Below are 13,831 nucleotides of genomic sequence, written 5' to 3' on the forward strand. Positions count from 1 at the left end.
TCCGTCTTCTTACTCAAGCTGTCGGCGTTTTGATGTTTATCCCGTGTTCTGTGCTCAATTATCATGTTGTATCCGTCCAAGCGAACTATCCACCTCCCAATGTAACTTTGGTCCATTGAGTACGTTTTCAGCCAGCTTAGTGCTCGATTGTCGACTCGCAGCTTGAAGGGCTCACTGCCTAGGTATGCCCTGTATTTCTCGACAAAGGTGACCACTGCGAACATCTCTGCTTTCGGTGCTCCGTACTTCATTTCTGTGTCACTTAGGACTTTGCTCCCGTACGCTATTGGTCTCAAGACTGTCTTCCCATTCCATTCCTGTTCCTGATGGAGAATTCCTGAAATTGCAACTACCGATGCATCCGTGTCCAGCACGTACATCCCCTTCTCAGTCGGCATCCCTAGTACTGGTGCCTCGCATAGCTCTTTCTTTATCCTCTTGAATGACTCTTCTGCTGCGTTGTTCCATGTGAACCTCTTGCCCTTGTGCCTCATCAATTTTTGCATCGGGTACACCTTGTCCGCATAGCCTTTGATGAACTCTCTGTAGTAGTTAGCGAAGCCCAGGAAGCTCATCAACTGGTGTTCCGTCTTCGGTAACTTCCAGGTTAGGACTGCTTCCACGGCGTCTGGATCAGGTCTGATGCCGTGCTTGTCTACCATCCTGCCCAAGTATTTTACTGAGTCCTTGAGTATCTCGCACTTTGATGGTTTACACTTTAGCCCCGATCTTTTCATGCACGCGAACACCTCGTCCAGTCTCTCAATGTGGTCTTCTAGTGTTGGCGTTGCTATTACCACGTCATCCACGTAGCACATTACCAGATTGCCATACTTCTTTGTCACGCATATCAGCGCGTGTGCCATCAATCGCTGAAACGTGGCTGTGGCATTGCAAAGTCCAAACGGCATCCGTTTCCACTGAAACAGACCCAACTCGCAGGCAAACCCTGTCTTGTCCCTGTCCTTCTTCCGTAGTGGTACCTGCCAAAAGGCCGAGCCTAAATCAAGAGTCGTAAAAAATTTTGCATCACCTAACTTCGAGAGGCTCTCATCAATCCTTAGGTATGGGATAGGCATCCTTCACCGTGACGGAATTCAGGTATCGAAAGTCAAAACAAAACCTCAACTAATCGCCTTTCTTTTTGGCCATCACTACTCCACACGCCCACGGTGACTTGGATGGTTCTATCATGTCATACTCTAGTAACGTTTCGATCTCTTTTCTACACGCCTCCGATTTGTGCGGGGTCATGCGCCTCGCCCCCTCCCTGTGCGGTACCGCGTTCTCCTCAAGTTCTGTTTCATGCTCAACGAAATTACAACACCCGATATCCGCTTTGTGCTTCGAAAAAACTTCTTCGTTCCGCTCTAGTACGTCCTTGATGGCTTCGAGCTGTTCATCTTTCAGTTTGCCCCTCAAATGTTCAATCTCCGGCAGAACCGGTTTATCAGTTTGCAATTCATCTAGTGTGGGTCGCTCTGGAAAGTTCGAACAGCTCGACAGCCCATCGTCCGTTTCTGACTTAAGTGATTTAATAAGACCTGAAGAATCTTTTATTTTCTGCAATCGTCTCAAGATACAAATTTTGTCCCTGTGATTGGGACAATCAACAACTTCATTCGGTTTTCAGTTCTCAATTGTTTCATATCGAGTTTTAACCGGTAAAGCATATCCCAGTTTCCTTCCTCTCTGTATCGTGATCGGTATATCAAGGGTAGTCAACAAGACACTGACGCAGAGGCCGCTCTTCGTTATTGAGAATGATCTTCCTAAAACAGCAGCACTTTGACTATTAGGATTCGGAACTATACACACTTGCTTATTGTCACTTAATTCATTGTAATTTTTCATCCGCAAGCCTACGATTGCCGCTTCATTCGCCTTTAGCCTCACCCTCCTACTCAAGAACACCGGTGCTTTGCTTTCATTTGCTATTATTAAATTTACCGGTTTGATTGCGTACCTCCTATCCGGGTTCCGTATCCTGAACATTGCGTTGTTTAGATCAATCGCTACATCAAAGTTCCTGATGAAGTCTCTGCCTAAAATAAATTGGTCAGACTCATCTAGGTTTTCTACTACAAGAAAACTCATCCACAGGTTACGTTCCCCCAGATTGAGCGCTATTATCGGCGTTCTGCCCAACACGCGCAGGGCCCCTTTGTTCGCAGCCGACAACCGTATTCTCGAATCTATCAAGTCATCTTTGTTGAAGCCCATTCGTTCCCAAGTTTCGATTGGTATGACACTCAAGACCGCTCCCGTATCAAGTAACCCACGTAACTGAGTCTTCTTGCCACTTATGTCTAGCACGTGCCCTGTCACATCTGCCTCTGTCCCGATGTGCATCGCATCTTCTTCAAGCATGGCACAGTGTCCAATCGATCTCACCTTTAACTCTTCCTTCCCTACGTAGATTTGCCCAATTAGGTCTTCATCACATGTTATCATTGTTTTGGTATAGATGTTGATTCCATCTATATTTAACATCACCTCATGTGGACCATAAGCTTCTGTGTATCTGTTATCAACACGTACCGACTTGCTACCCCCTCGCGTGAGTAGTGCTCTCAATGCTCTAGAAGTCGATTGTGGGCTTATTAAACTCAAGTAATCTGCGTACACATCAATGTGCATTATTGTCTGGTCGCTCGGTTCGCTCAAGTTTCTGGTTACCTCGTGGCCGCCCACTGTGATTATCGACATTATTCTAGCCCCGATTTTTGATATGCCGAATGGTTTTCCTGTCACCATCTTTACAGTGTTACAATTTCCAGTCTTTGTCGAGCCCGATACAGCCTCTGGTGCTGGCTTCGATCCAGTTAATGCTTCGTTGAAATTCTGCTTTTCGATCTCCTGCTTTAGTCGTTGTTCTATTTCTTTCGCTGCCAGATCCTGCTTCACTTTGTTGATGGCCTCCGCTGCCGCCTTCTCGTAATCTATTCCTGGGGCTTTCTTCGCCGTGGCCTCTGCTGCACTACCACATTGTGTTACAGTTTTCATTGATTTCGTTGGTAGCTCTACGTTTGGTCCCTCAAGTTTCTTCGTCTCAAATTCACCTTGTCTGTTTCTCTGGTTCTGCACCGCTGCTAGCGCCAACTTGTGTTTCGGATGACTCTGATTCTTGACCGCTTCCCAAAACAACGGACAGTCCATCCTGAAGTGCCCTTCTTGGTTGCAGAAGAAGCATCTTGCACCTATTTTGGTGATCAAGCCGCTATAGAACTCGTATTCTTCCATCTGACTCATATCTTCCTCATCAGGTGCATATCACAAACTCTTCATGCCCTGTTTGTATGTCGTGCAATCCGCCACATGATGATCAACTGACCCGCAGTTAGCACACGACCTGCGTTTGTCCATGTCATCTCTGGGCTTGTACCATGGCGACCTCTGTGGCTGACTCCCCCCTTGGGTGTTCCTGTTGTCTGAGTACGAGTATTTCTTGGGTTTCATCAGCAAGTATTCCCTTGACTTCTGCCTCATCTCTTCTGGAGTTGGCGCATTATCTTTCGACAATGTGTAATACGTTGCTAACATCGTTCTCAAGTCATCACTCTTTACCCCATCAATGAACTTTGAGGCTATGCTGAAGTTTCTTCTATTGGTAGATTCTTCTGGGTCACTCCTTCTTCTCAAGCTCTCGAGATCATCTAGGAACCTGTCTATCGATTCGTCATCTCTCTGTCTCCTTTTTTCAAATCGCATCATCGCTTGATGAATCTTCATGCCTGAGCCGAATCTATTCAACAGTATTTCAAAGATTTTGTCCGCGGTATCGCGTTCTTCTTCTTTCTTCGCAACCACGCATTTTAATGCCGTGCCTTCTAAATTGCTGAGTATGGCTGTGCATGCTTGTCTTTCATCGTTCAAGTTGTCCTGTTCTAGGTGTAATCTCATCACTCCCACCCAAGTATCAATGCATCCATCAGAGTCATCTTTGAATTCTTTTGGCTTTTTGAATGTTTTTCTGGATTTTCCCTCTCTTCTATCATTCGAGTCAGTGTTCCTCGTGGCAAAGACCTCTAGAGTTCTATTCATCATCTCCCAAGTGCTTGCCCATGTCATAGCATCCGGACCTGCGTTGCTGTTAGCTGTTGAGTCCCCCGGACCAGTCGTTGTACTTGACGTTCCATTCTTCATGATTGTTTTAGCAGCTGTTGGTGCTATGCTCACCGTATCCCGGGTTAAGGGCAACGGTGTCGATTGCCGTTTGTTCCTTTGTGGTTCCACAAAGTCAACTCTGGTGCCTTGCGTGCGATCCGCTGCCGGTCTTTCTTGTGAGGTAGAATTTCTCAAGATTGCATCCAATTTCGCCTGTATTGCACACAAACTTTCGGCCTGATTTTTGCTCATTGTGTCCATTCTCTTTTCCAGGCTACCTAATTGGCTGTTGACATCATCATATCGGTTTTTCAACTGTTGCATATCTTTTTTGATGTTCCTATCTCGTTCTTCATTGGTGGTTTCTACCTTATCTGTCATCTCCTTGAGTCTCTCGTCTGTTGCCTTAGCCAGGTTAAAATAACTATCCAGATACTCGTGTTTGTTGTATCTTAATTCTTTTCTTATCACTTCTCTGTCCTCTTCGCTGTGCTTCAGTTTTTTGTCGATCTGATTCAGTTTTGCCATCAAGTCACCTAGCTCAAGAGTAGCCTCTTCATGGTCAGCCGTCGGTCTGTCTTTGGCTGTTGCTTCTGCTTTAGTTTGTTCCTCTCTTGGATTGGCTTCTGTCGTCTTCGTGCTCACTGTCCCAAATGCTCGTGCTCTTTAAGCTTTTGGTTCTTCAGTCATGTTTTCTTTCGTTTTTATTCCGACCATCATCGCCAACTTTTCTGTAAAAGATGTCTTTTTTACTTGAGAGTCTTCTTTCACCGTTTCTTCGGTGTTGCCTATTGCGTCTTCCACATTGTCTATTGGTGAGAACTCTATGGGTTTCGGGTTTGGTTCTTCTGCATTGGGCATTGGAGTTGACTCCGTCGCCATTTTCCTTGTTTCATCCACACTTTGATCAGGTGTCTCTAGATCAATCTCGATGGTGGGTTCTACTCGTTCCCCTTCCGTGCCCTCTTTTGCTCTGTTCTCCGTTGTACTCCTTGTGCTGACCATATTAACTGAAAAGCTCTTCTTTGTTATCTTCGGACCCATTGAAGATCTTTTTTCAGCTACCGGTACCCTGCTCCGCCTCATTATTTACAATTGTTATTATTTACAGTATTATTATCTACAAAATTTCTACTCTAAGGTTAAAACTCTAAGTAAAAAGAAATTGACAATTCGCTAAAAACAATTTTTCTTAAATTCTTGAAAACTTTTATGTGTTAGGTTAGGATAGGGAATGTGTTGTTATAATTGGTTACTTCAACCTAACTTAGTACTCTTGTAGTACCCCCTTCCTAATACTGTTCCAAGACTTTCTCTCTACCGTCCCAAGACTATTCAGTGTTGTCCCAGTACTTCTTATTGGTATCCTCAGACCAATGTCCCAAGACCAACGTCCCAAGACTAACGTCCCAAGACCAATGGCCCAAGACTAATGTCCCAAGACCAATGGCCCAAGACCAACGTCCCAAGACTAACGTCCCAAGACCAATGTCCCAAGACTAACGTCCCAAGACCAATGTCCCAAGACTAACGTCCCAAGACCAATGTCCCAAGACTACCGTCCCAAGACCAATGGCCCAAGACCAACGTCCCAAGACTAACGTCCCAAGACCAATGGCCCAAGACTGTTTCGTACCAAGACTAACGTCTCAAGACCAATGTCCCAAGACTAACGTCCCAAGACCAATGTCCCTAGACTAACGTCCCAAGACCAATGGCCCAAGACCAACGTCCCAAGACTAACGTCCCAAGACCAATGGCCCAAGACTGTTTCGTACCAAGACTGCTCTGGTCGAAGACTGCCCCAAGGCTGCACTGTCCCAAGACTGTGTTGCCCCAAGACTGTCCCCAGACTGCAATGTCCCAAGACTTCTTCGGTACTGTCCCAAGACTCGTCACTGAGTGTCTGGATATCGGATCTCTTTCTTCTTCGTTGTAGGGACTTCTTGATTCACTGTACCTTGTACCAACACTCAAGCTCTAGTGAAAACTTTCCCAAAAACCCTCTCTTAATGGCCAAATGCTAACCCCCCTTTTTGAATTACCTCTTTTTCTATGTTCCAAGCAACTTGAAACCAAAACCTGTGCGCAGGTATCTTGTGATCACCTGTTCGTATAAAAACCAATCGCAAATCCTCACCAAAATGCAACAATATATTAAAAAAAATTTTAAACAAGAAAAAAAATAATAAAACAGAGAAATCAACCCACCTAAAATTCAAAGGAGACAAATGTCGAGTTCTGTCGAAAAAAAATGTCTGGTACCTAACTGCCACGCGTTTTCCTCCCCCCACTAGCGATCTTATGGGGTATCACCAAAAACTGTCTATATCCGATCCCCCCTACCAATCCAATCAGCGTACCAACCTTAACTCGAGTTAAATTTTGGATATCCACCGATTATTACCAACGCGTGTTGATGGCTAATGTAACTAAATCAACGATGTCGATTAATTAGTTACTCTAATTTCCCCCCTTTTTACAATTTACAACCTCTAACCTAACCAGCCCCCCTACTAACCTCCCCCCTCTTTAGCCCCCCTCTTAAGCCGAAAAATCCCTTAAGCGCCGGGTGCTAAACCTCTCGAGAGAAAACCGTAGACCTGTTTCCAGGCCTGCTTGAGTAAAAACTGCCTCAAAACAATGGGACTCCGCTTATCCAATTTTACACTTATTTCCTATAAAGTAATGTGGATTCTAACGATACCCGTTGTTCGACTTGAGAACACCCCTGTGCGTCCTCTTGTAGTGGTCCTGTGCTGGTTGTCTCTGTTCTGCACTTGACATCAGAACCACTTTCCCACTCGACTGGTCACCTCTTCCAATCAAGTCTCCTAGTGGTCCGTTTCGATCCTTGTGAACCACTTTCCCACTCGACTGGTCACCCTTTCCAGTCAAGTCTCCTAGTGGTCCGGTTCGATCCTTGTGAACCACTTTCCCACTCGACTGGTCACCCTTTCCAGTCAAGTCTCCTAGTGGTCCGGTTGGGTCGCAATCTATCTGAAAACCCTTAACAACGCCCCCCACTCGGGCACCTTACTGAATTCACTGGTTTAAATTGCTAGATTGATCGAAACGATCGGTCTTATAAAACAGTATGTGTATACTATTTAATTAATACAAAGGTTTGATCCAACTAATTTGGTATCAAAGTCACTGTCTTTTTTCGTTTTATGGTTTTTGTTCCTTTTTGTATTCTTTTTTGCTCGTGTTTTTGTCCCCCTAGTTGCCCCCTTTCACTCGGTTAGCTAAACCTCGTTCGGAGAGCGTACCAGGAAGTTTTCTTGAGTTTTCTTAAAAAGCTATTATGGTACAACCGGAAGGTTTACACGTTCCCGCTGAACCGTACCACCGGTACTCTAGAATGGGCATGTAGCCCGGAGCTGTGTCAAGTGGGTTCGACTCCGTAGTCATGATGTCGTAAAAACACCCAGGAGCGCCATAAAAACAGTATGTAACATTCGTCTACTGCAGTCACACATGAGGCTTAAGAAAAATAGGCCCTATAACCATTGGCTCAAGAGTCAGGGACACTATCTCTTGTGTTTTTCTACCTCAAGAACGGTCGGAGCCAATTCGGTTCGCTTGCGACATGAGACTAGAACCCGTTACAATTTAAAAGCCACTACCAAAATACCCCCCCACTCTAGAAATAAAAACGTCCCCATACATGAACGCCGTTAAAAACCGGGTCGGAACAATCCGCTTAGTTACTTTTTATTGGACAGTGGAACTTTGATCCATTTCAGATGGATCAACCTAAAACTCGCCTTATCTCAACATAACTATCATAAAATGCACTCGAGAAATTTAAATTGAGAACTCACATGTCGATGCGCTTGAGTATGAGGAGTAATTAAAAGATAAGTAGCTCGAGGATTAAATAATATAACTAAAAAAGTTTGATACTAATTAGTTTTAACAACAGAAGTAAGTTTTGTCTCAAGAATCAAAGTTTCTGTATGAACCATCGGGACACTCGAGTTGTCCTCTCTTCCATTGAATATTCACTCTGTTCCGTTCGAATAATCGTCCTTTCTCAAGTCTGTGTTATATTCTCCTGTTTTCGGGATAAGACAGCTCTACTCTCTTATTATTTTGTATCGAGAAATTGCAAATAGCAATTTCCTGCCTTTTTCTTGAGTAGTTTCCCGCAATTGTTAATTCGGTCAATCTGATTTTTCACTTTTTGTTTTCAGTTGGTTCGAGAAAACTGAGCATGACAGGCTCCATTCGAAATTTTTAAAATTAAAACTTCACTCCAAAATTACGTGTTTCTCAAGGTCAAACCTCCAGACATGACCGACTGGCACAGGAAGAAGCATAGTAGGATAATTTTAGTTTGTTGGTTGGCAGGACCGTCCTGCGTCCCAACAGTTTTTAAACCTACGAGAAAAAGTTTTAAATCGGGACATTGACGTTAGAAGTCAGAAAACTGTTTAATTCCAATGTGGTCTACAAATTGTCTTGTTGTGGATTTAATTCCTTCTATGTTGGACAAACTGTGCGACATTTAGCCACAAGGATTGCGGAACACAAAAAAGAGGACATACGTCAGTGTGGGGAGGAAGCGACCACTCCACAACTGAATTGGGAGATAATAGATGATTCAAACAACGCAATGAAACTCCTAACATCGGAAGCGCTGCATGTTGGGAAACTGAGGCCAGGGATCAACACGCGAGATGAGTTCAGGAGCAGGAAGCTAACACTTACATTGTGATATTCGACCAAAATGTATCAAAATGCAAGTTCGAGTTCGAATTTTTGTTTCGACATCGGAGTGGAAAGATTAACGGTTATAACGAATAAGTGGTCTTAATTGTTAATTTTTACGAACGCGGAAGGGTTAATTTGAACTGACATAAAAATTTTCAAAATTTCGTTCGGAAAGAAAGACACTTGACAACGTAGAAATTTTGCGCCAACTGAAAACTGTGAAAAAAAAACAGAACAACAGAAGTCGTTGAGAAAAACGGTAAACAGCAGTTGTGAGAGACAGATCGAGATTGGAATAGAAAACGACGATGAGAACATTCCGAGTTGTAACGGTTATGCCGCTACCATCATTACAGTACGAATCCCGAGAATCAGGGAGGGTATGGGGACGACGTGTCCATCTTTCCGAGAAGAAACAAGAGCGTTACTTCGGATTCCAGAATCCGGAGGGGTCTCGGGAGAAAATTGTAACTCTCTATTTTATAAACTTTTAGCTTCTGGATATCCTGAATTGAATTAATAACATCTTAATTCGTTTTCAGATTATGAGAAGCTAGGAGTTAAGGGAAGGGTTGATCCATCTTCGATGGAGATGATGATTTTTATCTACTGAACAAAAACAGTAGTATTATAATAAATAGTTGTAGCCCTGTTTTTTTTTAGGAGTGACCTGGTGGTCTGGGGATACTGAGACCCAGCCATGAGCTCACTATTTTTGCATATAAGTAAGTTAATTTGAGCGTTCTGGTCGAAGCTGGAAAGCAGTAACGTTTTTGTCGACCCTATGTTTGGAAAACCACCAAAAGAACTGGCTTTGGCAGAGACGGTGAAAAGCATGTAGAGCCGTGTTTAGAGCTTTGCTGTGTTGTGTGCGCTAATTATTCGAAAGTGTGTTGATGATTTTACATGATGCTGGCAATGCCCAATCCAGCTTGTTCACAGGCCATAATTACACTGGACGGATGATGTTTTAATTCAGTATTTGAATAGAAAAAATTAATTGAAATATGGCTGTCATTTCATCCATTTCGTGTAATGAGATATTTCTATTTACCTTTTCAGTTATTTTGCTGACCTGAATTCAATAAGCAGCAGATTATTTACTCCATCAAAAGCAATTGAATCAGAATGAATTGAGATGCCTTTTGGTACCCCTGATAAATCAAATTCGAAGAAGTGGGGGTTTAGGAGGCTGTCATTGACGAAGCCCAGTTTTGGCAAGCAGAATAGTATTGATTCAAATAATGGACCTGCACAAGTGGATAACCATGAAAAAATTTTGGTCGGCAGCTCACCAAAGGAAAAAGCACCGGTTGAAGATATAGGCGAAGCCGACGAAATCACCAACTTTAACAGTAAACAGTCAGTGTGCGATGATGAAGAAGAAGAATGTAATTTTTTTTGTTTTTTTTCTTTGAAGCTGAGACGATAGGTCCCTAAAAGTTTTCATTGTTTAGTGGATGTGACCGGGAATCAAACTGTTTTGAAGCATCTGGCAACCCAAGTTAAAGTTGGTATGGATCTCACCCGTGTGACTTTACCCACTTTTATCTTGGAGAAGCGGAGCTTACTGGAGATGTACGCAGACTTCTTTGCTCATCCTGAATTTTTTGTGCTGTTAGTAAAATTGATGAAAATAATTAAGCTGTTTTCTCCGATACGTTTTTTATTTGCGTCATCGTTTCAGAACGACAAGGGAAAATAATGCGAAGTTGCGCTTCATGTATATAGTTAAGTGGTATCTGTCTTCATTCCACACTGGTCGGAAAGGAGCCGTCGCCAAAAAACCGTTCAATCCTATACTAGGTGAAACTTTTCGTTGTCATTGGAAGCTGCCGACAACAATTTTACCTTCTTTTTCTCAAAATTTGCTTCCGAGTTGTGATGAAAGTTGCGGAAATGTAAAGGAAGGCATTCAAAGAGATTCGCTTCAAAATGGAGCCGAGTGTCAAAAACAGCTGGTTGAGTCAGGACCGGTGCCTTGGGCTTGTGCAGGAGACGCTACATTTGTAGCTGAGCAAGTGTCTCACCATCCACCCAGTGAGTAGACTGAATGTTTGTTTGATTTTTGAATTTATTTTAAGTCATATTCTAACAGATGCGATTTGCAAGCGTTATCAAATCGGAACCTAGCTTTTCCTACTTGAACAACTTTTCTAACCAAATGATTAAATAATTTTCTTGTCTGAAACAACTGGTACCCTTGGGAGTTGTCCAATCAAGTCTCCTAGTGGTCCGTTTCGATCCTTGTGAACCACTTTCCCACTCGACTGGTCACCCTTTCCAGTCAAGTCTCCTAGTGGTCCGTTTCGATCCTTGTGAACCACTTTCCCACTCGACTGGTCACCCTTTCCAGTCAAGTCTCCTAGTGGTCCGTTTCGATCCTTGTGAACCACTTTCCCACTCGACTGGTCACCCTTTCCAGTCAAGTCTCCTAGTGGTCCGGTTGGGTCGCAATCTATCTGAAAACCCTTAACAACGCCCCCCACTCGGGCACCTTACTGAATTCACTGGTTTAAATTGCTAGATTGATCGAAACGATCGGTCTTATAAAACAGTATGTGTATACTATTTAATTAATACAAAGGTTTGATCCAACTAATTTGGTATCAAAGTCACTGTCTTTTTTCGTTTTATGGTTTTTGTTCCTTTTTGTATTCTTTTTTGCTCGTGTTTTTGTCCCCCTAGTTGCCCCCTTTCACTCGGTTAGCTAAACCTCGTTCGGAGAGCGTACCAGGAAGTTTTCTTGAGTTTTCTTAAAAAGCTATTATGGTACAACCGGAAGGTTTACACGTTCCCGCTGAACCGTACCACCGGTACTCTAGAATGGGCATGTAGCCCGGAGCTGTGTCAAGTGGGTTCGACTCCGTAGTCATGATGTCGTAAAAACACCCAGGAGCGCCATAAAAACACTATGTAACATTCGTCTACTGCAGTCACACATGAGGCTTAAGAAAAATAGGCCCTATAACCATTGGCTCAAGAGTCAGGGACACTATCTCTTGTGTTTTTCTACCTCAAGAACGGTCGGAGCCAATTCGGTTCGCTTGCGACATGAGACTAGAACCCGTTACAGCTTAAAGGCCACTACCAAAATACCCCCCCACTCTAGAAATAAAAACGTCCCCATACTTAGGTCTCGAAATACCCAAAATACATGAACGCCGTTAAAAACCGGGTCGGAACAATCCGCTTAGTTACTTTTTATTGGACAGTAGAACTTTGATCCATTTCAGATCAACCTAAAACTCGCCTTATCTCAACATAACTATCATAAAATGCACTCGAGAAATTTAAATTGAGAACTCACATGTCGATGCGCTTGAGTATGAGGAGTAATTAAAAGATAAGTAGCTCGAGGATTAAATAATATAACTAAATAAGTTTGATACTAATTAGTTTTAACAACAGAAGTAAGTTTTGTCTCAAGAATCAAAGTTTCTGTATGAACCATCGGGACACTCGAGTTGTCCTCTCTTCCATTGAATGTTCACTCTGTTCCGTTCGAATAATCGTCCTTTCTCAAGTCTGTGTTATATTCTCCTGTTTTCGGGATAAGACAGCTCTACTCTCTTATTATTTCGTATCGAGAAATTGCGAATAGCAATTTCCTGCCTTTTTCTTGAGTAGTTTCCCGCAATTGTTAATTCGGTCGTTCTGATTTTTCACTTTTTGTTTTCAGTTGGTTCGAGAAAACTGAGCATGACAGGCTCCATTCGAAATTTTTAAAATTAAAATTTCACTCCAAAATTACGTGTTTCTCAAGGTCAAACCTCCAGACATGACCGACTGGCACAGGAAGAAGCATAGTAGGATAATTTTAGTTTGTTGGTTGGCAGGACCGTCCTGCGTCCCAACAGTTTTTAAACCTACGAGAAAAAGTTTTAAATCGGGACATTGACGTTAGAAGTCAGAAAACTGTTTAATTCCAATGTGGTCTACAAATTGTCTTGTTGTGGATTTAATTCTACCTATGTTGGACAAACTGTGCGACATTTGGCCACAAGGATTGCGGAACACAAAAAAGAGGACATACGTCAGTGTGGGGAGGAAGCGACCACTCCACAACTGAATTGGGAGATAATAGATGATTCAAACAACGCAATGAAACTCCTAACATCGGAAGCGCTGCATGTTGGGAAACTGAGGCCGGGGATCAACACGCGAGATGAGTTCAGGAGCAGGAAGCTAACACTTAGATTGTGATATTCGACCAAAATGTATCAAAATGCAAGTTCGAGTTCGAATTTTTGTTTCGACATCGGAGTGGAAAGATTAACGGTTATAACGAATAAGTGGTCTTAATTGTTAATTTTTACGAACGCGGAAGGGTTAATTTGAACTGACATAAAAATTTTCAAAAATTCGTTCGGAAAGAAAGACACTTGACAACGTAGAAATTTTGCGCCAACTGAAAACTGTGAAAAAAAAACAGAACAACAGAAGTCGTTGAGAAAAACGGTAAACAGCAGTTGTGAGAGACAGATCGAGATTGGAATAGAAAACGACGATGAGACCATTCCGAGTTGTAACGGTTATGCCGCTACCATCATTACAGTACGAATCCCGAGAATCAGGGAGGGTATTGGGACGGCCTGTCCATCTTTCCGAGAAGAAACAAGAGCGTTACTTCGGATTCCAGAATCCGGAGGGGTCTCGGGAGAAAATTGTAACTCTCTATTTTATAAATTTTAGCTTCTGGATATCCTGAATTGAATTAATAAAATCTTAATTCGTTTTCAGATTATGAGAAGCTAGGAGTTAAGGGAAGGGTTGATCCATCTTCGATGGAGATGATGATTTTTATCTACTGAACAAAAACAGTAGTATTATAATAAATAGTTGTAGCCCTGTTTTTTTTTAGGAGTGACCTGGTGGTCTGGGGATACTGAGACCCAGCCATGAGCTCACTATTTTTGCTTATAAGTAAGTTAATTTGAGCGTTCTGGTCGAAGCTGGAAAGCAGTAACGTTTTTGTCGACCCGATGTTTGGAAAACCACCAAA

At 42.9% G+C, this 13,831-nt stretch overlaps 1 protein-coding gene across 1 annotated transcript in view; it reads left to right on the plus strand.

Moving 5' to 3' along the window:
- LOC134844597 (talin-1-like) overlaps positions 1-13,831 on the plus strand; it is a 185,319-nt gene that overhangs the window by 97,829 nt on the left and 73,659 nt on the right. The gene's annotated exons all lie outside the window — the stretch shown is intronic.

Source organism: Symsagittifera roscoffensis, chromosome 1, assembly GCF_963678635.1.
Source record: "Symsagittifera roscoffensis chromosome 1, txSymRosc1.1, whole genome shotgun sequence".
Classification (NCBI taxonomy): Eukaryota; Metazoa; Xenacoelomorpha; order Acoela; family Convolutidae; genus Symsagittifera; species Symsagittifera roscoffensis.